This window comes from Canis lupus, chromosome 2, assembly GCF_048164855.1.
Source record: "Canis lupus baileyi chromosome 2, mCanLup2.hap1, whole genome shotgun sequence".
NCBI lineage: Eukaryota > Metazoa > Chordata > Mammalia > Carnivora > Canidae > Canis > Canis lupus.
This window is the reverse complement of record NC_132839.1, coordinates 72,834,506-72,860,998: the sequence shown is the minus strand read 5'-3', so window position 1 is coordinate 72,860,998 and position 26,493 is coordinate 72,834,506. Positions and strand designations below refer to the sequence as shown.

The 26,493-nt window shown below is 52.5% G+C and overlaps 1 protein-coding gene and 1 long non-coding RNA gene across 7 annotated transcripts in view; one reads left to right on the top strand and one right to left on the bottom strand.

Moving 5' to 3' along the window:
• JAKMIP1 (janus kinase and microtubule interacting protein 1) overlaps nucleotides 1-26,493 on the top strand; it is a 140,596-nt gene that overhangs the window by 15,406 nt on the left and 98,697 nt on the right. Inside the window, exons 1-2 of one of the 6 annotated variants that reach the window (XM_072806589.1) lie at nucleotides 5,179-5,721; nucleotides 6,295-6,416. The exons of 3 other annotated variants lie outside the window; for them this stretch is intronic. The gene's annotated coding sequence lies outside the window, so the exon portion shown is untranslated. Of the gene's footprint in view, nucleotides 1-1,712; nucleotides 1,732-5,178; nucleotides 5,722-6,294; nucleotides 6,417-21,705; nucleotides 21,829-26,493 lie in introns of those variants that run through there. 2 more of the 6 variants (XM_072806604.1, XM_072806594.1) reach the window with 2 other exon arrangements.
• LOC140621508 (uncharacterized) lies at nucleotides 2,547-3,709 on the bottom strand. The gene is made up of 3 exons (XR_012021252.1): nucleotides 3,619-3,709; nucleotides 2,910-2,991; nucleotides 2,547-2,829 (listed from the first exon to the last, which is right to left on the bottom strand). It is a non-coding gene; the product is annotated as an uncharacterized lncRNA (long non-coding RNA).

Here is a 26,493-nt window from a genome sequence, read left to right as displayed (position 1 = left end):
GCCATCACTGATGGAGCTGAGCTGTGTGGGAGGAAGAGCTGTGTGAGGGCCAGCCCTTGCCTCATCTTATCTCTGTGAGCAGATCCTTAGGGTCCAGGGTCCTCCTAGGAGGGCTGCAGGTCCCGTCTGCCCGCTCCTTCTGCATAATGGCTCTAGAGTTATTGGGTGTTTGGAGAGAACAGCAGTCAGACGAGGAAAGGGGGATCTCTTCCTGAAATTACACCTGGTTATGCCACTCCTCTGCCTAACGGGTTCCTGGTGGCCAGGGATGAAGCATACACTCTGTCATTATATCTATGACCTATTCTGATCCTCTGACTTTTACTGTCTTAGCTCAGGCTGCCATAATAAAAATACCATAGACTGGGGGGCTGAAACATGGGAAATGTATTTTCATTGTTCTGTAGGCTGGGAAGTCCAAGATCAGGCTGCTGGTCAATTTTGGCATGATCTGCCTTCCTGCATTCTTACTGTGTGCTCATGAGGAGGCAGGAGAGGGTGAAAGCAGGCTCTCATGTGTCTCTTCTTTTTTAATTTTAAAGATTTTATTTATTTAATCATGAGAGACACAGAAAAAGAGAGGCAGAGACAGAGGCAGAGGGAGAAGCAGGGTCCCTATAGGGAGCTCCGTGGGGGACTTGATCCTAGGACCCTGGGATCAGGACCTAAGCTGAAGGCAGGCAACCATTGTGCCACCCAAGTGTCCATCTCTTGTGTCTCTACTTATAAGGGCACTAATCCCATCTTGAGGACTGTACGCTCATGACCTCGTCTTAACCCTTGTTACTCCCCAAAAGCCCCAACTCCAAATACCATCCCACTGGGGATTCGGGTTTCAACATAGGGTGAGAACCTATGTTCGGATTCGGGTGACCCTGACCCCTCCCTGATGAGCCCCATGAGGGGTTCCTTGAACTCACTGGGCCCCCTTCCTTCCTCCTGACTCTGTACTTCTGTGTCTTCTTGCTAGCACTGCCTTTCTGCTGCCTCTAGAGATGGCTCAGGCTCATCTTGTGTGCTTCCCTGCCCACCCTGGGTCCTGAACATCTTTTCGTCACAGCCCTGACCACACTCTGGGGCTGTCATCTTTCATAGTCCTTCTTGTGCCCTGGCTGCAGCTGAGGACCCACGTGGGAGGCATGTTTGTGGCTTCCGTGCCCAGCCTGGGGCCAACAAGTGTCTACACCTGATGAAGTCATTGTTAACTATCTTCCCTACTCAGCTGGTAGTAACCTGGCAGGGAGCACATCTTGGTCCAGGCACCCCAGCTCTGTAATTAGTGTCTCTCTCTCTGAGGCCCTGGTCTCTCCCTACCTATCTCAGCCCCACCCTGCCCCCGTCATTTCTAGAGTCACCTTCTTGGGAGAAGCTAGGACATAGGCTCTGTGTCCCCTCCCCTCCAGCTTTGTGCACACAGCAGACACTTGGTAGGTGTCTGCTGAAGAGTGTGCCCTAGGCATAGCACGCCAGGTTGAGTGGCTGGTGTAGAAAGGATGTGGAAACCACAAACGAAGTTTGCTTGAAAGTCATTGGTTGCCCTGCTTGTTCTTGGCGGTGTGATTAATTCTCAGCCTGGTGACTCATTTCAGCAGAGGCGGGACAGAAATGGGCTGACAGCTGGGGCCTTTTCTGGGACTTCTTAAGGGGACTATGCACATCAATAAAGAGGATGTTCTAATATGGAGCAGGGAGTTTGCCAGGAGCCAGCAAGTAGCAGCTGAAAGAGCAAAGGTAGGGACTTGAGTGAATCTTTTACTCACTTTAAGCTAAAATTTTGTTCCTGTGAGATGAGAATAACCCGTCTCTCTAGGACCTTATGAGCACTGGGATTGTGTGTGTAAAGCACCTGATGCCTGGCGGCTGCCCAGGAAGTAGCAACCTTCTCCCCCTAGGTGTGCACAATAGCTGAGGCTTAGCTAGGTGCTCAATAAATGTAGTTACTTTGGCCTTCCTTTGGATGAGGCAGTGTCCGGGTTACCTTGTGGCTCTGTGCTCAGGTCCTGGTGTAACACCTGGAGCAGGTAAGAGCATGGATGCTGGAGCCAGACCACCTGCTCATCGTCGCACCCCTATTTGCTAGCTGGGTCACCTTGGCCAAGTTACCTACCTCTTTCTGCTGGAACACTAAAATGGGATGCTAATAATACCCATGTTAGGGCTGTGGAGTAACAGATGATTGGGAAAGTTTGGAACAATGTGTAGCACACAGGGATGGCAGTGTGAGCAGGGACTACTGTGATTATTATTACTTGGTGCATGTTGGTTGAGTTATATTGTATTGTGTCTGATGGGAGAGGATGTGGGTATTGCCAGGATGCTTTACTTTTCTTGCAGCCCAGGCCTCATTTCACATTGTTCATCCTCACCTCAGATTTTCCCTCCCGTCCAGCATCTGTAAGATTTTACACTGAAAAGCTAAAGAAAAGAAAACCCCGCAGGCACTGAATGTTCTGGAGGAACTTTCCTCATGTTCTTGTGTCTGTTGATAACGACTTTCAATCCTCTATTTGGGGGGGATTTTGTGATGTGGGTTTTGAATGGGAGTATCAGTTTTATCAGAAATTGTTTATTTGTGGGAGTGTTTGGTGGGAAATTGAAGTAGGTGGCTTTTTGTTGTTGTTGTTGTTGTCGTTGATATTGGAAGCTTTTCATGACCTGGAATATTTTGAAACTATAGCTTTATGTAAGTGTTGTGGCTAATTCAGTGGTATTTAATTTGCTATCAATATGCTTTGTTTTAGGAGGGTGATGGCACGGTGAGCCTGGCGGTTCCTCCCTAAAAATGTGCTTGGGCGCCTTCTGGGAGCGTGTCTGGTCTGCTGCTAAGTCCTGAGGATAGAAAACAAACTGTTATCTTGTTTGCCCAGTTCCTTGGGCAAGCTGGGAAGTGGCCTTAGAGCCAGACAGACCTGCGTTCGAGTCCTGACTCTGCCGCTTACGAGCTGTGGACATCGGGCGAGTGACTTCAGCTCTTTCAAAGGTGTTCCTTATCTGTCAAGTGGGAAAGACACTGTTCTGTGTTTTAGAGGTTTTGGGGATGGATGGAGATGGGTACGCCCCGCACATTGCCCGGCACAGAGTAGGCTCTTAGAAATGGCAGCTCTTGGTTTGGCTGCTGCTTTTGGGTCGAGGGAGGGTCTCTGGGAAGCCAAGGAGCAGGGGGCGGTGGATGGGGCAGGGCTCGCCTTGGCCTGGGCTTCCTGTCCGCTGCAGTCATCCCAGCTGTTGCGCATACAGGGTGCCCCCCCCCGCCCCCCGGGATGCTTCATGCTCCCCTTGCTCTCCAGCACCCCTGCGGGAGGGTGGGAGGGCACCGGGCCCTGGGAGGTGACGCCATTCAGCGGCCAGAGTGGGCCCTTGGCGAGCGCTTGCCCTCCCCACGCACCGCACCGCACAGCACCGCACCGCACAGCACAGCCGGGCGCAGGCGGGGCCGGGGAGGCGGGGCCGGGGAGGGCGGCTCGGGACGCTGAGGCCGGGAGCGCCGTGTGGGCCCCTCGGCAGGACTTCAAAGCGCGAGAAACGCAAAACGCGTTTCAGACGCACAGTCCGGCCTTTTTACGTTCCCGCACATTTGTGTGCAAATGTCATATTTTACCAGGGTCGCCCTGTACCAACCTGGCAACCCGGCCTGCTTCTTGACGACGCCGAGTCGGTGCTGAAGCTTCCCCAGTTGCCCCCGCACGGGGAGGGGGCGGGGCCGGCGGCCGGAAGGGGCGGGGTCAACGTGCCCGGCCCAGCGGGCAGCCGGAAGTGGGTGGGGCCGGAAGGGGCGGGGCCGGGCCCTGAGGGGTCAGTTCGGCACCCTGGGGTGCAGACTGGCCTTGGCTTGGGGGCGTGCTGGCAGGGGGTGGGGGGAGGCCTGGCAGGGGCGTGGGGAAGGGGGGCCTGGCAGGGGGAGGGGGAGGAGGCCTGGCAGGGGGAGGGGGGGCGTGGCAGGGGTGGAGGGGGAGGGGGCATGGCAGGGGTGGAGGGGGAGGCCTAGGGAAAGAGGCCTGCAGAGGTGGAGGAGCCTGGCAGGGGTGGGGGGGGTCTGGCATGGGCATGGGGGAGGAGGCCTGGCAGGGGTGGGGAGGGGGGCCTGGTAGGGGAAGAGGCCTGCAGAGGTGGGGGAGGCTGTCAGGGTGGGGAGGGGGGCGCCTGGCAGAGGTGTGGGGGAGGAGGCCTGGCAGGAGTTGGGGAGAGGCTTGGCAGGGGGAGAGGAAGAGGCCTGCAGAGGTGGGGGAGCCTGGCAGGGGTGGGGGGGGGGCCTGGCAGGGGTGGAGGAGGAGGCATGGTAGGGGGAAGGGAAGAGGCCTGCAGAGGTGGGAGAGCCTGGCAGGGGTGGGAAGGGGGCGCCTGGCAGGGGTAGAGGAAGAGGCCTGCAGAGGTGGTGGAGCCTGGCAGGGGCGTGGGGGAGGAGGCCTGCATAAGTGGGGGAAACTGTCAGGGGTGGGAGGGGAGAGGGCCGCCCCCCAGCGCAAGAGGGTCAGAGGCATGGTGGAGCCAGGTGCTTCCCAGGGCGTCATGGGGATGGTGGCCCCGAGGCGGGTGGCAGTGCAGGTGTCAGAGGGGTGCAGCCATCATCAGTTGTCTGGGTCGGTCGGCGGGCCAGGCAGGGAAGGGGCTGCCTTAATTCACTTAATCTGTGCCACCGCCCAGGAGGCAGGACAGCCTGGGCTCGGGACCCATAGGCAGGGAGGGATAGAGCTGGGGCTCCACTCTGGATCTGACTGACAGGCTTTCTGGGGAGGCCTGGGCCTTCGGGGGAGGGATCTTGGTGATCATGGAGGGCTTCCTGGAGCAGGTGGGTATGATGCCAGGGCCCAGTGCTGCTGCCCTATACACATTTGGATTAGACACACCCTCCCTAGGCTCTCTGGCTCATCTGTGCACTGGGGAAATGGGACCAGGGGGCCCTCTAAAGTGTCCCTCCCAAGTCTGGAGCTCACTTCTTCTCTACATCAATGTTTGCTAAGTATTTTTCCCTTTAGGGAGCCTGAGGTCTGACTGCTGACACCCTCTCCCCCAAACTCCCTTTGTAGTTTCAGGATGCCAGTGGGTGTCCAGGTCACTTCATGCCTGCAAAGACTGTGCCCCGCCCACCGTTTTGAAAAGCTCTGACTCCTTCTGGCCACCCAGGCTGTGGATGCTGCTAGGAGGTCCACCCTAGCAGGTGGGTAGGGGATACCACGAAACAAGCCCTGGGACCTGACAGATCTGTGTTCAAATCCCTGGTCTTGCTGCGGGTTCACTGGAAGTTTAGGCCTATCCATCCACCTCTGAGAGCCTCCGTTTCCCCATTTGTAGATGTAGAGTGATTATCTCACAGCCCTTCATCTCCTCGGCCCCACTGCCCCGTTCCGAGTGGGTCAGGGTGACGTGGTGCTTTTCATTCCTGCAGTGAAACAGCTCAGCAGCCAGGACTGATAAGGAGCTTGGTAAATGTTTGGAGAGATTCGAAAATAGATCAAAATGTACAACACAGCGTAACTTAAGCTTTAGGACTTCTTCCCTGTCCCCTGCACTGGGGCTGTAAGTCCTCTGTGGTTCTATCTCCTAAAATGTTCTTACCCATGGCTTGCTTCTGGCCTCTTCTCCCCTCAGCAGATGGGGACACGCTGTCTCCATCTCCAGGGAGCCCCCTCCAGGCAGCCTTCCGTGTGGAGCCTGAGCAACTAATCTGAAGTGCATGTGTCCAACCTTGTAGAAACCTCTCCATGGCTCCCTGCTGGGCTCAAGGTCAAGTTCAAGCCCTTTAGGGATTTATATTCCTTCCGCTAGACCTCCATTCATCCCAGGGCAGAACTGCCTTGTTCTTCTCTGTATCTTTATTTTTTAAGATAATTTTTATTTTTTAAAGATTTTATTTATTTATTCATGAGAGACATGGAGAGAGGCAGAGACAGGGGAAGCCGGCTCCATTCAAGGAGCCTGATATGGGACTTGATCCCAGGACCCGGGATCACGCCCTGAGCCAAAAGCAGACGCTCAACCACTGAGTCACCCAGGCGTCCCTGCATCTTTAGTGCCTGGGAAAGTAACCAGGCCTTAATAGGTTCTCAAGAAATGGTAGTGGTGCTGTTTATTGTTTGTACAGCAGGGCACCTCATCCACTGGGAGGAATGTCAGTATTACCAGCCCTTACGTGGATGAGGGAACAGGTTCAGAGAAGACCGGGGTCTTGGTGGGATTCAGAATGATCATTGAGTAAATACATGCTTACCCTTTTAACCTCTTCATAGGGAGTTGTGAAGCGTCTCGTACTTTATGGGAGAGAAAAAGGCTGAGCCCTGAATCCAAAGTCTTTTCCAGGTTCAGAGGCAGCGGAGGATTGGCCAGCATGGGGCAGGTGTGGGCAGGTGGTGGTCCAGGGCAGCGTCCGTCTGCCTGGGCAGAGCTGCGTGGGACATCCCACCTGGTGCCAGCCATGCTGGGTGAGTCCTCAGCCGAAATCGGGCCCCCAACTTTATCACCTGTACGGAGTGCATCCGTGATGGAGTGATAGCGAGTTGCCTTTGGGACTCTTTATCACAGATATCTGCTAGTCATTAATAGTTTTCCACCGTGAACATAAAAACTATATGAAAGGGATGAAAGTCTTGCAAAAAGAACAAGAAAATGGTCTCCATTTGCATCCCCACCACCTTTTGAACCACTGTTTTCTCAGCCTTGTCCCAAGGCAGCGTGAATAGAGAAAGTTGCAAGTCCATGAAACACTTTGCTTTTTATGTAGAACGAGGGATCTCACTTATTTGTGACCTGGGTCTGTCACTCCTGAGCTGAGTGACGTCGGGCAAGTTCCTCAACCTCTCTGAACCCCCATGGCCTCAGTGGTCCCTTAGAGAATTCACCCACCTGCTGGGGTTGCTGCTCTCTGAGTTGGTTTGGTGGGTCCAGAGAGTTGGGGTGGATCTGTGGCAAGTGGAGGCAGGGGAACAGATGAGGGGGCCTCATTCGGGCCCAGGAGTGTGGTTTTCACCCCAGGGGCAGTGGGGAGCAGCCAGTCTGTGAATATATTTTACTGTTCTCTGATTCTTAGAGAAGTGGTAATGGCCAGGGTCAAGGGACCCTGAATCAGAACTCTGTGTGGCTCAGGGTGACCACGGGTAAGCGGGTGGGTGGGGCAGAGGGTAAGGGGGTGGCCAGTGGGGAACACATTGTGGAGGGGGGTCAGAAGAAACCAGTCCTCAGCCGGGAAATGGGGGTCGTGGTTGAGCTGGGAATGCTGAGGGATCAGAATGGAGACAAGGGTTTGGGCCAGGAGGGGATGGGGCGTTGCGTTCCCAGTAGCCCTTGCTCAAGAGAGCCTGTGGGTAGGCTGGGCACCCATCGTAATTGCTCCAGGGGCCCTCGGGGATGGGAACTGAGGCCCAGGGCAGCTGTGTGACTTCTCCAGAGTGACTCAGCAGGTTGAGAGGTGGGAGGCCAGGTGTTTTTCTGCACCGTGGCCTGACTGGTCCAGCTGCCAGCTCCCAAGGACAGAGGAGACTCTGCAGTCAGGCTTGGGGGATGTGGCTTGTGTTTTCTTAGACAAGGAGCCAAAGACGAGGGCTGGCATACGCTGAAGACTTGTAATGCTCTCTCTCTCTCTGCCCAGAATCCCTTCCAGCTGCTGTGCCCCGTTGTCAAAGATTATCCTTTACCTGATGATGCTTGTTATTCATGATCATCAGGTTTTACTTTTCTACTTGATTAATTCGGGGAAGTTTGTGGTCTAGAATACTTCTGACAGAGACATGACTGCATCCTGCAGTTTCTCTCCCTCTCTTTTTAAAATTTATTTATTCATGAGAGAGAGACAGAGACATAGGCAGAGGGAGAAGGAGGCTCCCTCCAGGGAGCCCAATGTGGGACTTGATTCCAGGACCCTGAGATCACGACCTGAGCCCAAGGCAGATGCTCAACCACTCAGCCACCCAGGTGCCCCATAAACATTTTCTTTTAATGAGTGCTCTGAGGCTTGGGTCAAGACCAATCATCATTTTGCTGCATCAGCAATATTGTGACAACTGCTGACAACTGAATATGAAAAGTATCCATGATAAAACTTCCTGGGTTTGCTTACTGTGTTGAGATTTCGTAATGTCCTTGGTCTGAAGAGAAAAAAGCCACAGCATTTAAAAGGGTGAATTGCTCTGATGTCTGTAGTTTCATATTGTTCACAAAAACAGAAACGTATCCTTTATTGGTGGACAAAGTAGATGTGGAAAATTGAATAATCCGTGAGTCTAGATGAAGAAAGTATAAGGAGTTCATTGTACTATTCTTGGAACTTTCCTGTAGTTTTGCAGCTTTGTAGAAGAAAACCTTTGAAAAAGGGCTGGCTGCTAGGTATGCTAGGTAGGGAGGTGTCTTGAGGATCTCGGGGCCCACCTGTCGGCTCCGTGCTCACCTCTCCATCCTTGTCTTAATTTGAGGCAGAGAGGACTCCTTTGCCCCAGGGCTCAATTCTGAGCAGACTCTTGGGTCCAGTTTTGAAATAGTGGCAGAGGGTTTTGAGAAAATGTATTCCTCCCTCTTTAGAGATATCATATTTTTAGAATCTTTGTTTTGGGACCAACTTTCCTTCAAATTTTCTATTCTCCCTTAAGTTTTTCTTAAATTTGTATTGCCTTCTAAAATGGCTGGGGTATACGAATACTATTTGTTGTGGTAATTATTCAGAGAATATAGAAGTTAAGAGATCCTCATTTTCTCCATCCCCTAAGGGGTAGCCAGTGGTAGGTTGGAACCTCCTAGACTTTTTCCTGTGCTTGTGGAAACACATAAGAACGTGTGTGGATATCCTGCAGGGCTTGATGTTTTATGGTTTTTATCCTTTGTTCACCTGGTGACCCAGCTTTCTACCTCTCCTCAAAGATGCAGTGTGGGGATCATCTCCTCTAGGAAGCCCCCGAGGCGGCTCTCTGTGCTGACCTCATCCTTTGCAATCCTCTGAATCCACACCACCTCCCCTGCCAAGTCTTGGGTAACACGAGGGCAGCTATGACTGTTTCACAGTCTGCACTTGAGTGGGGAGCCCAGGAGATGCACAGTGTTTGTGGAGTGCACAAATGGGCACAGGAGGCATCCTGAGTGAGGAAGCCTCATGAGCATGAGCAGATCCTTGCAGGTAGGAGAAGCTTTCTCATTCAAAATGTGCCTCCTGGCCCCGGGGGAAGAGAATGCCAGGGTCCTGGCTGTTTGGTGACAGAAGGTCACTTTAGGGAATGTGGACACTGCCTCCCCAGGGCTCCCATGCCCTGGCTGTTTCTTTCCTGGTGCTAATGCCCTATGTGGGTTGGGCTGATGGGGTGGCCATGAGTTACCTGAGGGCTGGGGCAGCGCTGGGCCCTCCCTTGTCCCTAGCACTCAGTCAGGCGTTTGCCGGAGGTCTTAGGGGTGACAGGAAGCAGCACAGGATTTAGATGTGAGGCTGGCCTAGGTCTCTTTATCTTTCATGATCCTGACTCCTTCCTCATTAGAGGCAGTTTTCCGCAGCTGGGATCTATTAATGTCATCTGCAGCTTGTATGATTGATGCCAAAGATGGGGTCCCTGCCAGCTTGAGGAAGTTGAAAGTTAAGTGGGGATGGAGAAATAAGCGGCGAGATTCTCAGGCGCATGCTCAGGCAGGTGTAGAGGAAAGCATCCCTTGCTCTGAGCAGCTCTCCTGAGCTCATCCCCCATCTCAGGTCAGAGGGGCCCACTGGTCTGAGTGTGGGATTGCAGATATTCGAGCATTGTCCATTGTTTCAAAGGAGTTATATTACAGGAAGCGAGTAGAGCTGGGTTTCTTGTATGGTACTGTATGGGATGTGTTCTGGGAATGGTCAGTGTCATTTGGGGAAATTGTGGAGAAGTGAGAAATTCTGTGTTTCCATTAATTGTTGATATTAACATGAATATCAGTAATGCTTAGCTGTTGCATATCTACATAGCTTTGCAAAAATATCCACTTCACCAGTTTTGAATCCAGCACTTTCCCTGTTGAATGGAGGCATAAGCTGAATGGGAAAGTGGCTTTGGAACATCAGGGCTTGTTGACTCCCCTGATTCTGTGCCAGACCCTGTGTAGGGAGGTGGAATTTGGAGATGAGAAGTACATGTCATGCCCGCAGAGCACACCTGCGCTAGGTAATTGTTGAGGTTGAACTATGGGTATCCAGGACACGCAAAGATTCCTCTTCCATCTTCCCACACCGATCACTATTTTGCACTTATGCCTTTGGCATTAGGTTTTGAACAAATGCTGAAGCAAATGGAAGCAGTTTATGTGACAGCCGGCTCTCTGTCCTTCTCTCTGTCAATTTCTTTCTGTCTTTCCATCTAAACCAGCGTTCTTTGCTGTTGGGACTGTATTGTGAATATCTGGTGATGGTGGTGATGATGATGATATGGTGGTAGTAGTGAAGGTGATAGTGGTAATGATGGTGGTGGTGATGGTGATATTGGTGGGGAGGGTGGAGATGGTGATCATGGTGATAGTGGTGGATATAGGGGTGATGGTGAGGGTGGTGATGATATGTTGGTAGTAGTGAAGGTGATGGTGGTCAAAGTGGTAATAGTAGAAATGGTGGTGGTGAAGGTGGTGATGATGGTGGTGATGATGTTGGTGCACATGGTAGAGATGGTGATGGTGGTAAAGGTGGTAGTAGTAGAGATGGTGGTGATGATGGTGCTATTAGTGGGGAGGGTGGAGATGGTGATGGTAATGGTGGTGGTGGTGGAAGTGATGGTGGCAGTGACTATGGGCCCAGGGGTAGGAGTGGCAGTGGCAGTAGAACTGGAAATTCCAGCATGTCACAGGCATTATTATAATCACCTTAGCTCTCCAAATCTGCTCCCTCACAACAACCTATAATTTGTGACCACCACGGCCCATTTTCCAGGTGAGATGCCTGAGGCTCAGGGCCACACAGTGCCTGTTAGAAGAGGATTCAAAGCCTGGTAGACTTTTTAATATTAAACCAGGTGTCACCCTGGCACTTGGTGGAAATGCACATTCAGGGCCCCCACGCCATTCGGTCCATGTTGCTGAGCAGGGGCCAATGAAGGGGAATTGAAGGTGCTCGGAGGGTGGTTGTCAGGCACATCTGGGTTGAGGACCACTACCCTGAGCTGCCACCAGTCCTGTCCTCAGTGGCTGAGTCACCTGAGACCCAGGCTTATGTGACTCTGGTCTTGTTACTGAGACATGCCTGTCAGTGTGGCACTCCCTTTACCTGGAACATGGGCCTCACCCCTGCTGAGATGAGGGGTTCTAATTTAAGGGTGGAGGTGGAGAGAGGGGAGAAAGAGTGGGCACTATTCACTCCCTGGTGTGTGCCTGAATCCCCTGAGGACCTTGTTTAACTTGAAAGTGCTGGTTCAGTGGGTTTGGGTGGGGCCTGAGACTGTAGGTTTCACAAAAGCCTGGGGATGATGGGGGTGATGGGGGTGTTGGGGGTGATGGGGGTGATGGTGGCTGGCCTGTGGCCCTACTTCCAGTAGCCAGGCCCTCCGAGAGAGGTTATCACGCTGGAGGTGGCATCAGCATCACGTGGAAGGCTGGCTAACGTAGACTGCTGGGTCCCACCCCAGAGTGTTGAGGCCTAGGGTAGACCTCAAATCTTGCAATTCTAGCACGTTTGCGGGGGATGCTGGCACTCCTGACCTGGGGACCTCACTGGAGCATGTAGGGCCCCCTGCCAGAGGTTTCTACTTTGGCTGCACACTGGAATCAATTTAAAAACCACTGAGGCCTGGACCCAACATTGGTGTCCTGAGTCGGTGGGACTGAGCAGAGCCCAGGCCTTGGGAATTGTTGGTTTCCAGAGATGCTCACTTGCAGCCCAGGTTGAGACCCACTGCTCCAGAGCTGGGCGTTGTACCCTGGTTGCCTAGGTGCCCAGAGAGGTAACAGGATGCTAAGTCAGGCCTGCCTGCAGAGGGTTCTGGTTCAGTGGCCAGGTGGAGCCAGGCAGTGGTATGAAGAATAGATTCTCTTGGTGTTTCCAGTGGGCAGTGGGGCTGAGAACAGCTCTCCCTTGAACCAGGGGTGGGCCCCCTCACTGTTCCCTGGGCTGCTGGACCCCGGCCCTGGGGAGTGGCCTCTTGTCCCGAGCCTCCCCTTCCTGCCTGTGGCGGGAGAGGTGCCTCGGAGTCAGAGACCTACAGGGAGACTCTGCTTCTGCTTCTCCCCTGCTGGGCCGTGGGACCTTGGGCAACTTTGTTCTCCTCTTGCGAGCTCTTTCTTCTCTGTAAAGTGGGAGAAATAAACAGTGCCTGACATCCAGGAGTCCCTCTTTGGTTAGTAGGTGAGTCTGTCCTGCTAGTGTGGATTGTCATGTGCAGCAGCTCTTAAACACGGGCGGTGGTGGGAGAATGGCCTGGGCCTCCAAGAGCTGAGCCTCATGAGCTCCCCTAGGGGGTTCTGATACATGCACTTGGAGAACCACTGATGTGATTCTCATAAACTGATGGCCGGGGAATCTGATACATGATGGTTATTATTAGCCAGTGGCTAAGAAGGACACCCAGATTTCGTATACACACACACACACACGTATAAATTAGTGTTTTTGTTTTTCTTTGAGGAAATACCCAGTAGTGCAGTTGCTGGATCATATGGTAGCTCTATTTTTAATTTTTCAAGGAGCCTCCATGCTGTTTCCCAGAGTGGCTGCACCAGGTTGCATTCCCATCAACAGCGCACAAGGGTTCCCCCTCTCTCCGCAGCCTCACAAACACCTGTTGTTTCTTGTGTTTTTGATTTTAGCCATTTTGGCGGGTGTGAGGCGATACCTTATTGTGGTTTTGATTTGCATTTTCCTGATGAGTGATGTTGAGCATCTTTTCAAGTGTCTGTTGGCCATCTGGATGTCTTCCTTTGCCGATTTTAAAATGAAATTGTCTTTTTATTGTTGAATTATGAGTTCTTTATGGTGGATATGGGCCTTTTATTGGACGCATTTCTCCCATCCTGTGGGTTGTATTTCCATCATCTTTACACTGTATTCATTTCCTACCCTGCCATAACAACTATAAATTTGGGGACTGTTGCCCTTAACCACCATCAGAGTCTTATCAGCTCTGATGAAATAGGATTTGGTGGAGGGTGAGAAGGTGGGTATGGGAGGTAAGTGAGGAGACAGGGCTGTTCCAGGAGTATAGCAGGGACAGAGAGACGAAGGAGCTAGTCCTGGCAGGACTTGGGGCCTGCAAGTTGTAAGAGGGAGGGAGGGGGGTCATGTAGGAGGACTCATAGGGCTCAGGCCTGGATAATTCACTGGAGGGTGGCTCTTTTTTTTTTTTTTAAGGTTTTATTTATTTATCTATGAGAGAATGAGAGTGAAGAGACCACAGAGGGGAGAGGAAGAGAGAGAAGCAGACTCCTCACTGGGGAGCCTAATGCAGGGCTCAGTCCCAGGACCCTGAGATCCTGACCCCAGTCAAAGGCAAATGCTTAACCACCTGAGCCACCCAGGTGCCTCAAGGGTGGCTTTTTGCAGAACCAGGGAGGAGGAGCAGGTTTGGAGTAAGATGGATTTCGAGAATTCTAAAAACAGCAGCTGTCACTGAGTGCATCTGGTGTGCCAGGCACTGTCCAAAGTACTGGAGGTGGATTGTTGCATGCAATGCTTGCCAGACCCTGAGTGATAGAGACTACCAATATAGTTGAGGAAACTGAGGCACAGAGAGGTTAAGAAACTTGTCCGAGGCCCACAGCTAGAGCGGTGAGCCCAGAGCCTATGCTTTATGCATCTGGGATATTGGACTGCAGCCTGCCTCTGTGGCTGCTAACAGACCTTGCCTGTTGGCTAGTTTCCGCATATGGTATCTGTTGTGGCTGAATGGTGGCCCCCCAAAGAAATGTGTGCGCCCTAATTCCTGGAACCTGTGAATGCTACCTTATATGCTAAGAATGAATATTACCTTACATGGCAAAAGATGCCAATAAGAATTTTGAAGGGAGGAACTTACCCTGAATTATGTGGGTGGGCCCTAAATCCAATGATACGTGTCCTTATAAGGGTGAGACAGGCAATGTGACACACAGATGAGAAGGCAGCATGAAGTCGGGGTAGGGGCTCCACCAGCCGAGTCACGCGCAGCCACCGGAGCTGGAAGAGGCAAGGAGGGGTTCTTCCCTAGAACCTCTTGAGCGTGAGGCCCTGCTGACACCATGACTTCTGCTCTGTGATATGAATTTGGGCTTCTGGCCTCCAGAGCCATGGGAGATTACTTTGTATTGTTTTAAGCCACCAAGTCTGTGCGTGTTTGTGATAACAGCCCCGGGAAGTGAATGACAGTCTGCATCCCAGGAACCCCAGCGTCTGAACCCTGCAGAGCCCAGGCCTCCAGCTCTTAGGAGCACAGCCGTTTCTTTCCATTTTAAGTCCTGCAGAGCCTGAGGCTGGATTTGATCAGGAGGCAGCAGAGCTGGATGTTCCAGCATCTCTCATGCCCCAGGCCGTGGCCTCACATGGTCACGGTGGGGGCCCTGGCTGGGATGGATATGTGTGCTTTGCTGGTGGTGGGAGAGCGCAGCAGTGAGCGGCTTTGCAGGTGCTAAGGCATGGGCTTGCATTTGCAAGGCTGTCCATCAGTCCTCCCAGCTGTCCTACAGTCTTTCCGTAGTCCCGGACCCCCTCCTTAAACTCCTCCTGGGCCGTGTCTGCTGGCCTGTCGGGTCGTGAGTAGTGCTGCTGGCTAAGGACACAGGCTTTGGAAGCAGACACCCTTGGCTCCCATACCCAGCTCCTGGCTGGGTGATCTTGGTCAAGTCGCTCAACCCCGCTGAGCCAGTTTCCTCCCCTTTAAGATGGGGATGCTGATGACACGGTAATGCTGCATCCTCGGCAGGTGGCCTTGACGGTGGGAGAGCTGATGGATGGGATGGGATGGTCACCTCCCCGTTGCCATACTGCCTTGTGCAAGTCAGCCTGTTACATAAAGTACGATCACATCTGCATTTTGGGAATTAAAACAATGTAAAACCTTACTGAGATTGTGTAGAAGAGCAAAGACCTCTGTTTTTACCCACCCCTGCCACTCAGCTCCCCAGGGACCTCATCGGCAGAGGCCAGGGTCAGGCTCTCATGGGTGCAGGGTTTCCCAGGCCCTGGCTGACCTGACTGTGCAGGAGCTGGCTCAGCTGTGGTGCTGGGCTGTGTCCTGGCCCCTGGTGGCCTGAGCTGGCCACCACCTTGGCAGACCTTCCTACAGCTGAGTCACATTACTGGTTGGAGCAGCGGCCTGCACTGGTTTCCACTGTCCTTCAGTAAGATGAAGTTGGAGTTCAGTAGTGTGTCCCCCACAAGCCCCCTGCTGCCCCCCCCGCCCCAATCCTGCTGAGCTCTCAGCCACCCGTCTGGTCCCAGCCTGCTCCATCCCAGATGTGGCTGAGCCAGCACTCACGATCTGCCCGTGCAAACCCTCCTCTTCCTGGCTGCTCCACTGTATCAGTGGGGTACATGTTGCAAACATGACACGAGGGGTGCTCCAGCATGACCCGTGTGGCCTGTGCATCCCCAGCTCCTCCCAATGATCCTTCCTGACCGCCTCCCCACCACCTGGGCTCCTTGCTTTCCCCTGGTGCACCAGCTCCCCTGCCTGGAATGTGCCATTCCTTTTCACTGCTCAGCTTTCCTGCCTCCTTCAGAAGCCTGCTTGGCATCACTGCTTGCTCGAAGTCTCTGGGAAGGGGCGCCTGGGTGGCTCTGTCGGTTGAGTGGCTTACTCTTGATTTCGGCTCAGGTCAGGATCTCAGAGTCCTGGGACCAAGCCCCATGACGGGCTCTTTTCTTGGGGCGCGGCGGGGGGGGGGTGTCTGCTTGAGGATTCTCTTTCCTTCTCCCAACTCACATGCTCTGTCTCTAAAATAAATCTTAAGAAAAAAAGTCTGGGGACCTCTGTGTCCAGGGCTATTTGAGCCTCCCACTGGCCAGTTTCAGAGCACCTGTCAGGGGCTAATCTGCTCAGTTGTACGTGTGTTTGATGTGTGTCTGCTCCTCCCACTCGAGGGTGGCATGTGCACGTTCCTTCTGGACATTAGCTTCCCAGTACCTGGGGGCTGTGCATGGAGGAGGTGCTCAGTGAGTGGTCCCCACTGAATGGCTGGAGAAATCTGGAGGAAATCAGGTGGTTCTTCCAAAGAGCCCCCTTTTCTTTCTCCTCTGGGCTTTAAACCTGTGCTCTGATCAAAGCCCCTCCTCTCCCAGGGTCCAACCCTCATCCCGGCTGGCCCTTGCTGGTGCTGATGCTCAGGTGGCTCAGGGCCACTGTCTCCAGGACCTTCCCTGAATCTTGGGCCCCCACAGGATTGTGGGGTTCCCTGTCAGAGCTCTGACATCCTCTCTGTCCCAGTGATCTTCCTCACTGGACTGACAACTTCACAGAGGCAGGGAGGGACCGGCCACATGGGTGGCACTCAGAATAGATGCTCACTAGGCATGTGGGATGTGAATGAGTTGAACCCAGTAGGTACTAATCATGACCCTGAGCATCCACTACATGCCATGAGCTGTGCTAGGCCCTGGGGTGTACAGTGGTGAGCACGACAGACTACGTCTCTGTCCTCCTGGCGGTCATCTGACAGCAGGGGAGATGGAGCACCCACACAGACAAATGTATGAGATGGGGGGTGTGCTGAGATCTAGAACTATGGAGAGGCCTGAGGGGAATGAGGAAGTCATGCAGGTGTTTGGGGGAAGAATGGTCCAGGGAGAGAAGTAGGAAGTGCAAATAGCCCATGGTTGGAGCACGCTTAGTGGGTTGAGTGGCAGCAGGAGACCAATATGGCTGGGAGCAGTGACCAAGGAAGTGAGGATGTGAGGTCTGAGGGCTGTTGGGGGGTATGATGGAGGACCTCACCAGTGTTCGATGGCAATGATGCTGTCTAACCAGAGCCCACGCCTTTCCTTCCCAGGACCCTGCATCATCAGCTGGCCAGTCTGGGGGTGCATCCTCTTGCCTGGATGGCAGGCCTCCCTGCTTCCACTCTTATGTCAAAATGAGTCCACTGGGTAGCCAGAGGGAGCTTTTTAATGGAAACTAGACTTTTATGTCTTGTTGCTGAAAGCCCTTGCCTTTGTGCATTCAACGGTAAACGGCTATGTATAGTCACTGGAGAGAGTTCCACGCCCAGGTGACTCCTAACCTTGGGGAGGCTGCATCTGCCTCCAGTAAGGGCTTCACTTGTCTGTGATGACTTCTGTTTCCATAGAGCCCTCCCACGGCCCATGTGGTGGCATTGCATTGTGGGAAGAGAACAGGGCAGGATTGGACAACGGGTCTTAAACCCTCAGTGCCTTGGGGCTCCCTGTTTACAAAGTGACAGCGGTAGCAGTCTCCCCTCAGAGGGTGGACTAAGATGATGGGACTGTCATGTTCCAGCATGGTACCTGCATGTGGGGAGGATTCAGTGATCTTGAGCAATGAGGATCATCACGTCATGGACTAAATATGACAATGATCATCAGGGAAGAGCGTATCTGGGCAGGAAGGTTGTGGTCAGTGGGGTCAAAGCCCCCAGTAATGGTCAAATAAGTTAGATTACAAAATATGGGCTTGGTCTGGCAACATGGAGGTCAAGGGAAGTGAGTAGAGGCCAGTGGATGTCCAAGTAGGTGAGTGGCAGTCAGGGGAAGTGAGTGGGGCTAGTGGAGATCTGAGTAGGGGAGGGGGAGGTCCGTGGAGGTGAGTGAATGTCTGAAGAGCACAAGGATGGTAAGCGGAGGCCAGGGGAGGTAAGTGGAGGCCGATGGAGCTAGTGGAGGCCAGCAGAGCTGCAGAGACTGAAGCCATGCTGCAGAGAAGTGAGGAGTCTGTGCAGACACCAGATGGAGACAGTGTCGAATGACTGTGGACAAGGACAGAGAGGCAGAGGTTGGGGAGATTGGGCACAAGGCATGGTGGGGGGGCTCTGTTTTGTTTTAATGGGAGTAACCTGAGTGTGACAAGCTGATGGTGAGGCACTCCTGGAGAGAGGACAGGGTGGGGAGGTTTTGGGGAAAGGTGGGGAGGAGGGGGGTCCAGGGCCAGAGAGAAGGGGATGTTGATTTGGGGGTTTGGGCTCAGTTCAGTTTTCCTTCTGTGTCCTTAATAAATATCATTTCCCCCCTCTCCTGAATATTCTGTGCTATGAATATTTTTCATAGCTTCTTTTGATTTGGTTATAAATAGAATCACCTTCCAGTTTTCTGCACAGATTGCTTATTGCTGGTATATAGGAAAGAGAGCAATTGTGTTTTGTTTTTAGCATCTAGCCACTGTCCATTGCTTCAGGGGACCCTGACAACCCCATCAGTGTGTTTCAGAACAGATGTGTGCCTTACACTCTTCCCCGTCTTCATTTCTTCCCCTGTTTTCTTGGCCCAAAGCGACCCTCTTCCATCTCCCCTGCCCTTGGTAGGAGCAGGCCACCTTCTCTTTCCAAAATTCTCTTTGTTCACACAGCCTCCTCCGCCTGCCCCCAAATGGAAATAGCTTCCTTGGTTCACCCTGTTTGTTAGGGCTGTGATGTCAGCAGGTGTCTGTCCGTGTGGGTTTTTCCCTGAGAAAGGAGATCTCCCTGCTTGTGACTGGCTTTTCACATGCAGCGGGTGTGCCTGAGATCTTCCCACAGCCTCCATGGTTTGGGCTCACCATGCTTTATTTAACCAGTTCTGTGCATTCCCATTATGCCCTTGTCCAATCAGTCCCTCGGGGTAGATTCTAGAAGCGAAGCTAGTGAGCAAAAGCAATCCATATTTAAATTCTTCACAGAAATTGTCAAACAGCACTCCAGAAAAAGTCATGCCAATTTGTACCCACCGAAAGTGAGTGAGAATAGCAGTTTCCCAGAGCCTTGCCAACAATGAATATTGAACATCTCTGCTAATGGGATAAGTGAGAATTCTCCTTCTGGTCCTCATTCCGTCCGTTAGCGACGAGGCCACACGCCTTGATGGCCACGTGCTTTCTCTTCTTTGGGGAATCACTTCTTCATAATTCATCCTAATTTTTCTATTGTCATGTTGCTTAAGGCAATTCTGATTTGTAAAGCATCTTGGTTCATTAAGGATATTAGCCTGTGGTCTGTGATATGGGACAAATATCTTCTCCCAGCCTGTGGTCTGATGTTCTTGTCTGCGATGCCTTCTGTCCGCAGAGCCTCAACATTGGTGCCTTCTGTGGCTGCTTAGACTTTTTACCTCCTTTACTATATCCTTTTTTTTTGGGGGGGGGGGTTCTTTGTTTTGTGGTTCCTTTGTGTTTATTTCAGGTTGTAATCCACCTGCAAGTTGTTTCGCTGTAGGGATCTAAGGGTATATCCGGTTTTATTTGCTCCCAAAGCATCTAGTCCTTTACCCAGTGTGGTAGTTGTGGATTAGCTGGTGTCTGTCTCCACTTATGTGTGTTAAATTCCTGTCTGCCCTTGAATCTGGTTTTGGCCTTTCTCTTCTGTCCCATTGATCTGTTGAGCAGCCTAGTTTTCCTCCCTGTGGAGAGAGGCACAAGCTTCCGGCTTGAAGTTTTCAAACCAGATTTCATTTCAAGCTAAAAAAGATGGACTTCCTGTCAGAGGAGGACAGCTATTGTCTAGAGTGGGGGTGGGCGGAGCCCAGAAGACCCTGTGGGGGTGATCGCCCTCTGCTCCAGCTTTTCTAGGGTATCTTCATTCCTAGTTTCCATTTGGTCATTGCAGACCCATGGCCCCAAACCCGAGTCTTTATTTAACTTACAGGTATTGGCTTGCCACCTCCCCTGCCGAGCCTGCACCAGGGTAGCCAGATGAGCAACCTAGGAGCTTCTGAAGGCACAGTCCCTGATGCCTTTTTTTCCCACACCATGAGCCTTCATAGCGCTGTGCTCATTGGCAGCATCTCCGAGATCCCCACCATCCCGGCTCGTTGCACTGCTCCCTGGGGCTGTAGCCTTGGGAGTACTGCCCAGAGAACTCTTCTCTGTTGTACAGGCCTGGTTAGCTTTGTTCTTTGTTGTTTGGGGAGAATGAAAGGATCCCTAGAAGGGAAGCCGAGGCAGCCCGCCACTGTTGATATAAACAAAAACTTCACTGGGAATACCTCCCTCCACACCATGCAAGACTCTGGCCTGTGGCTTTGCAGGGACGCAGGTCTATGCACTGGGAGTGTGAAGAGATACTCAGTTAATTCCAGTTTACAGAGCTCGGGGGCCGTGTCCAAGGTAGCTTGGTGTGGGGAAGGGTGGGGGACATGGGTGGTGGCCGGGCCGGGATTCTGACTTGAGCTCTCCCCGCTTCACTGCTATGATGGCCTGCGCCACAGGGGAAGTGTGGAAACATTAAGACAGGAATGGGTTTTAGTCAAAAAGGGGAGCATTATGATGGAAAGTACATGCTGAGGTTTTTATCAGAAAGTGAGGATTTCTGTATGTACATGTTGTAGCTTCCTAAATGTCACTAATTACCTCGTGTAGAACTTGCTGCTCATTATAGAGAATTTTCAAATGAATCTCCCTTGGTTCTCAGAACAACCCTGGGTGGTGGGCCAGATTCCCATCTCCAAACCCCTTTTTCAGATAGATGCCTTTGCACTGGGCATTCGACTCTCTTACCAGCTGTGGGACCAGTTAGAAGACACGTGGGGCTGCTGAGCGTCAGCCCATAGGTGCAGGTCCTCAGGGTACCATGAAGTCAGCGCAGGACCCACAGCTGTCTTGGGCAGACCACACGCCCTGCTGGACATCCAGGGCTAGGGGATTTGGCTGCAACCCAGTTCCGACCCAACACTGGCCTCTGGCACATCCTACGCCTCAAAGGAAGATGTTGTAGGAAAAGCCTCCAGCTGATGCTATCAGGAGCATCCAGGTGAAGACCGATGAACCTGCCATTTGCGTAAGATCTTGAATTTATATCTCAGGAACTAAAAGTTGGATGGCCAGGACTACTGAGGGCTGAAGCCAAAAGCTTAGAACAGATGGCGTTGGATTAATTTTTGCAAATTGTAAGAAAGGGAGTGCACAACAATCTGTTAGCTGTGTCGGCATCTGATTTTAATTTTTTAAATCAGCGTCACGGACTCTGTTAGTTACCGGATTCTATTAAATCTAAGATGCCATCAATTGAGTGATGCATCGTTATTTTTGTACCACTAGGGGAAGGGACAAAAAGCAACAGTGACAGCATTAGGCTGTAAGACCCATTCTAATTTCAGAAATGTTCAAAAGAGCAAAAGCGGGTCCCACAGGATGGATACAGTGCAGCAGTGCCTCTTTGTTCACTTGCTGGCAGACCACGTCCCAGGGCTGGCGTGTGTGGGCACCGAGGGATGAAGAGATGCTCACAGTCCCTGCTCCCCAAAAGCACATGGACTGCTCAGAGACGTAGACCCGCTAAACAGACTCGTTTCAGAAGTTTGCTGATTGATGGGTTCATTCAGTCACACACTATTTCTCGAGCACCTGGTATGTGCCAGGCACTGTTGTGGGCACTGAGGGCCCCCACAGTGAACCAAATTTCTCATGGAGCCCAATCCTTTCCATGGCAACCGATATGCACCCCAGCAGCCGTACCACACACTGCTGTGCAGAAATATTCATGCGTAAAAAATTTATGTTCTGACTGCCAGGCCCTCCTTCCAGGCTTTGCCATTCATCAGATCTGGGGTGAGACTCCGGAACCTACATTTTCACCAGCACTCCAGGAGGTCCCAGGACAGGAGGACTCCAAACCGGAATGTGACAGAGGGCTTCAGTGTTAATGACTTCGTAGTATTCCATTGTACAGATGTTCTAGAATACACTTAGTTGTTGGGTATTTAGCAAATATGTAGTTGGTTTTGTACTTTCCTATTGTAAACAGCACATCCAAGAGTGTCCCTGCAGCTATATAGTTGCATACCTCCTCCGTGGTTTCTGTAAGGTGAGTTGGGCAGAGATCCTTGGGCTGAGTTTTTAAGGTAAGGTAGGAGTTCACTGTGGTTCTCTGAACCACTACATCTGGCCCCAGAGCCTAACTGCCTGTGTTTCCTTCCCACTCATCAGCTGGGCATTTTTGAGCAAGTTCCTTGCCTTGCTACACTGTCTTCCTCATCCCTGAATGGGACAATAATAGTATCTACCTTGTAGGACTATTGTAAGGAGGAAATGAGCAGAGCCAGTGGCAAGAGCTGTGCACATGTTGGCTGTGGTGGTGGGGTGAGTCCTGATGCTGCATTGCAGGTGGAGCGGGGACTGTTTGCTCTGTATGCTGCCTGCGTTCACAGCTTGGGCAGAGCAGCGGCTCTGTGGACGGAAGCTCTGGTTGTGCATAGCCAAGCATATAATGACTTGATGCTGGAGGATGGACCTCATGTCACGAATCCAGTCTCAGCCTGACTCCCACGCTGCCCCTGGAAACATCTACCCACCACGCTGGTCTGGATGGTTTCTCTGTTTGTTTCTTTCCTCCCTGACATCCTGCTGCCCAAAGTGGGCACAAACTGTTAACTCCTTTACACACTGGACAAGGAGGGAAGGTCCTTTAGAACTTGGTTTTAGCCTTGCCCCCACCCCTGTGGGCTCTGTGTTGTGTGTGACCGGAGGCTTCTTGTAGGAGGTGATGACCATCATCCCTCGGCCTTTAAGGGATGAATAGGAGTTTTCCAGGTGGAGAAGGAAGGAAGGGCTGTTCCAGCTGATGAGCTGGTGTTGGTACAGGTGTGGCAGTGTGTTTGGGGTGATGTCAGTAGGTCATGGCTGGGTGTGGGGTGTTGGAGTAGGGCTGGATAATAAGTACGTTGAAAGGAGGTTGGCCTGCCGAGGTGGGCCCTGGTTCCTGCACATGGTGAGCCTAGCATCGTAGGGCTCTTGACAGTCTCCCTAAATTTCCTCGTGTCTACCTCTTTGGTTGTGCCTCTTTCCAGGGCTGAAATGCGCTCATACTCATTTCCTATCTTTTTAAAGGACTATAGCCATCTGACAAATTCCTTGCCTAATTGCTAAGGGCACAGAAGGCTTCCCCTTCAATTATTTAGCTTGTCTTGAAACTGGGACTTGGAAGGCGACCAGTCTTTCTTTACACGCTTTGTGGTAAATCCCTTCTGGGAAAGCAGATGCGACATCTCGGAAGGCTTTTCTTGCAAAAAGTTTGATGTGAAAGCGACCAAGTTATTAAAATAACTTAGTGGGCTAAGATGCAGCTCCCAGAATACGGGCTCGGTGCCTCCATCCCTCTGCTTCTCTTCTGTGTCCGCCTGGTGTCCTGTTCAGTCTGCCTCCTCCTCCTCGGCCCCCAGAGCTGATCCAAGTGCGGTATTTATCAGCCCTGCAGGCAATCAGCTAGCTGCCTCCCACCAGGGGTGGTGGGTCTAGGGCGGTGAGAGATGGAAAACTGGGCCTTGAATCATCACTGTTTTTTAGCAGACAGTAAGCCCCTGCTGTATGCAGGCGTCCGGCTAGACTCTGAATCAGCCGTGGAATCCAGGCTTCCTAAGCTGGAGGGGGCCTCAGAGAGTGGTCATTTCTCCATGGAATGTGTGGCTCTGTTGGTACAGGAGAAGGTTTTAGGTGGCACGTGGCCAGGCGTGTTTTATTTTAATAGTATTTAGCTCAGTGTGTGTTACAGAAAATATAACACATGAAACGTGTTTTTGTTTTGTTTTTGGTGGATGCTATATCATTCAGACCAAGGCTGAAAGTGTTTATACATTTTTAAAAGTCAGTAATTGTAAAGAAAAATATTAAGCAAATCAAGGTAAGTTGCAAAGGGGTGTGCTGGAACTTTTTTGGGGTTCCCCCAAAATATTCTTAATCACGGCTGCTAGAATTCTTTGACCTGTAACTTCAAGTGTAGACAAAACTGTGGTAAAATTGATTTTTTTAAAAATGAGCATACATTGTACGTATTTTATACAGAAGTCACAGCGGCCACACCCGGATGACTGACGTCTGGAGACCCAGCCTAGGCCCAACGCTACAGAGGGGTGGGTGCTGGCAGGTGCCACACAGGTGCTGTGCCAGAGGCAGGACATCGGGCGGGGCTTGGTGTGGAGGGACCGGCCGCCCTGGCCTGCTCACCTGTCAAGGAGGTGGTCGTGCATGGGTGTGGTCCTCAGCTGGGCAGGCAGGTGGCGAGGCTCTGTTGGAATTGCCAAGGAGCACCTGCTTCTATGAGGAGGCTCTGTAGGAGGGGACTTTGCTAAGTTTCAGGATCAGAGAACCAGAGTTTGCACTGAGGGGTCAAGGATTCGTCTGTGCACTCCCAGATACCGGCTCCAAATGCCCCATTTTCTCTTTTAGAGACGGCCAGTGTCTTTGAGGGCTAATGCCAGCTCTCCCTGGGCCAGGCCTTGTCTCCCTTCAGCAGCAGGTGGGCGGCCGTGCCTGTGGGGCACCCAGTTCAGGGGCTGTGGGCTCAGACAGGGCATCTGGACCCCAGGCAGCTTCCTCCAGGGGCCTGGATGGGTTGGGGCAGTTCACCAGCTCAGCCGCCGTGGGGCACTGTGGCCAGAAGCCAAAGAAGTCCGCTTTTTGGCTCCCATTTAGGGACTGTTGGGTAGGCTGTTGTATTCCTGGTAGATTCTGCGCCCTTTCCTCCGTCCCTCTCTCCCTGTCCCTCCCTCTCCCTCTCCCCCTCCCTCCCTCCCTCCCTCCCTCCCTGTGGTTCCAGGGCATCAGGCCCAGTGGTGTGGACCACAGTGGTTACCAAGTGAAGTGATCCTACGGACCCGAGCTAATGTTTGGTGAGCGTGCATCCTGTGCGTAGCACTGGGCCAACTGTTTTTCCTTCTATCATCTCTCACTTACCTCTCAGGACAACACGAGGAGTTAGGAATCTCACGTTAAGAACGGACGACGTTGCCCCCACCTTCCCCTTCCAGCTCCCTAAAGGCTGACCTGCTCCAGCGCGGGGCGGCATCTTTTGTCTGGAGAAACCATGAGTATCTTGCTGGGGAGGAGGCCCCTAGTGCCCAAGTGTGGATGAACATGTTCTCTGCTTCCCGTCCTGGTCTAGGCAGCTGATTTTAGAGGCCCGTACCCACAAAGGTGCTTTTTTTTAAAAAAAAAAAAAAAAAGATTTTGCTTCCCTACCAGCAGAGCATCAAGGCAATTTTCTGGGGCCCAGATGGAGTCTGTTGGGTTTCAGGGAGGAAGCCAGACAGACGCTGATGCAGCCGCTGCCAGCACTGTGGGCTATTCATCAAGATCGGGAGGCCGCGGAGGGCCGGCAACGCCACGTCAAAGCCGGGAGCATAAGCGGGTGTCTATTCCTGGATGCAGAAACCACTCTGTTCAGCAAGCAGGGCTGTGTCCCTGCTGCGTCAGGGCCCTGCGTAGGGCCCTGGGGACGCCGACGTGGATGAGCAGGAGACACTGACCTTGAAGTTCACAGCACAATAGGCAGGGTTCAGGTAGATAGGACTCTGAGGGGTGGGCACCACTTCCAGGTTCACGATTTTGTGTGGGTCACTTAGTTTTGGGGGGTTCCCTTGTCCCCTTCTCTGAAATGGGAGTGGGATGGGAAGAATAAAGGCCATCTATTTCAAAGCCTTATGAAGGCCCTTGAGCTGAAACACACAGAGCTCAGAGCCCAGGGCCTGCCCCAGGAGCTGCCCAGTCCTCTGTCTCTCTGACCTGGTATGATGTTCTGTGCTGGAGGGAAGCCAGGGCGCAGGGGTACTACCTGTCTCCCTCCCCTTTCCTCCCACAGCTGGGCGTATAGCAGGTGCTTGCAAACTTTGTGCGTGTTTGTTGAATGAATGAACATGGCATTGGCCTTGGACGACTTGGGCCTTAGGTGGGGTGGAGACTTAGGAAGAAGGGTGGTGCTGTGGGCAGACGTGGAGGGAAGGAGCAGGGGTGCAGAGGAGGGCAGACTGGAGGCCCAAGGCAGGGAGTGAGGGGGACGGATTTCCATGGGAAGGGCTGGGCGCTGGCAGGGAGGCTCAGCTGGGCTGTGCTACACATCCTGACCGCCAGCTGGATGAGGTTGTGGAGGTCCTGAGGCCAGCTTTTGAGCCCAGGTAGGTTTTTATTTATTTATTCATGAGAGATACAAAGAGAGAGGCAGAGACATAGGCAGAGGGAGAAGCAGGCTCCTCGCAGGGAGCCCGATGTGGGACTTGATCCCAGGACCCCAGGATCACACGCTAAGCCAAAGGCAGACATTCAACCACTGAGCCACCCAGGCATCCTTTGCCCAGGTAAGAAGGGTTCAGTCTCGTCTTCTCGAGCCTGGTGGCCGATTAGGACCTGCTCTATGTCTGTGGGGAGGCAAGTGTGGGCCGTGGCCTCATTCTTACAGAGCTTATAGCCCGGTTGGGAGAAAAAGACCCCACAGGTAGGATGAGGACTTGATATAACTTGGGCTTTGGGAGCAGATGTAAATATTGGATTTAAGTTAGATAATTTTTTTGGCCAATTTTATAATCTTTGGAAGGCTGATGAAATGGACCTCCCTTCATCCTGGGCATGTGTGGGACATTCTGTGATTTAGAGTCCGGCCTTAGCTTCAGGTCCCGGACTCAGTACTTCTTACCAGGGCGGCCCTGGGCCCTGACACCTGATTTCACTGAAACTCTGCATTCCCGTCTGTAAAGTGTGAGCA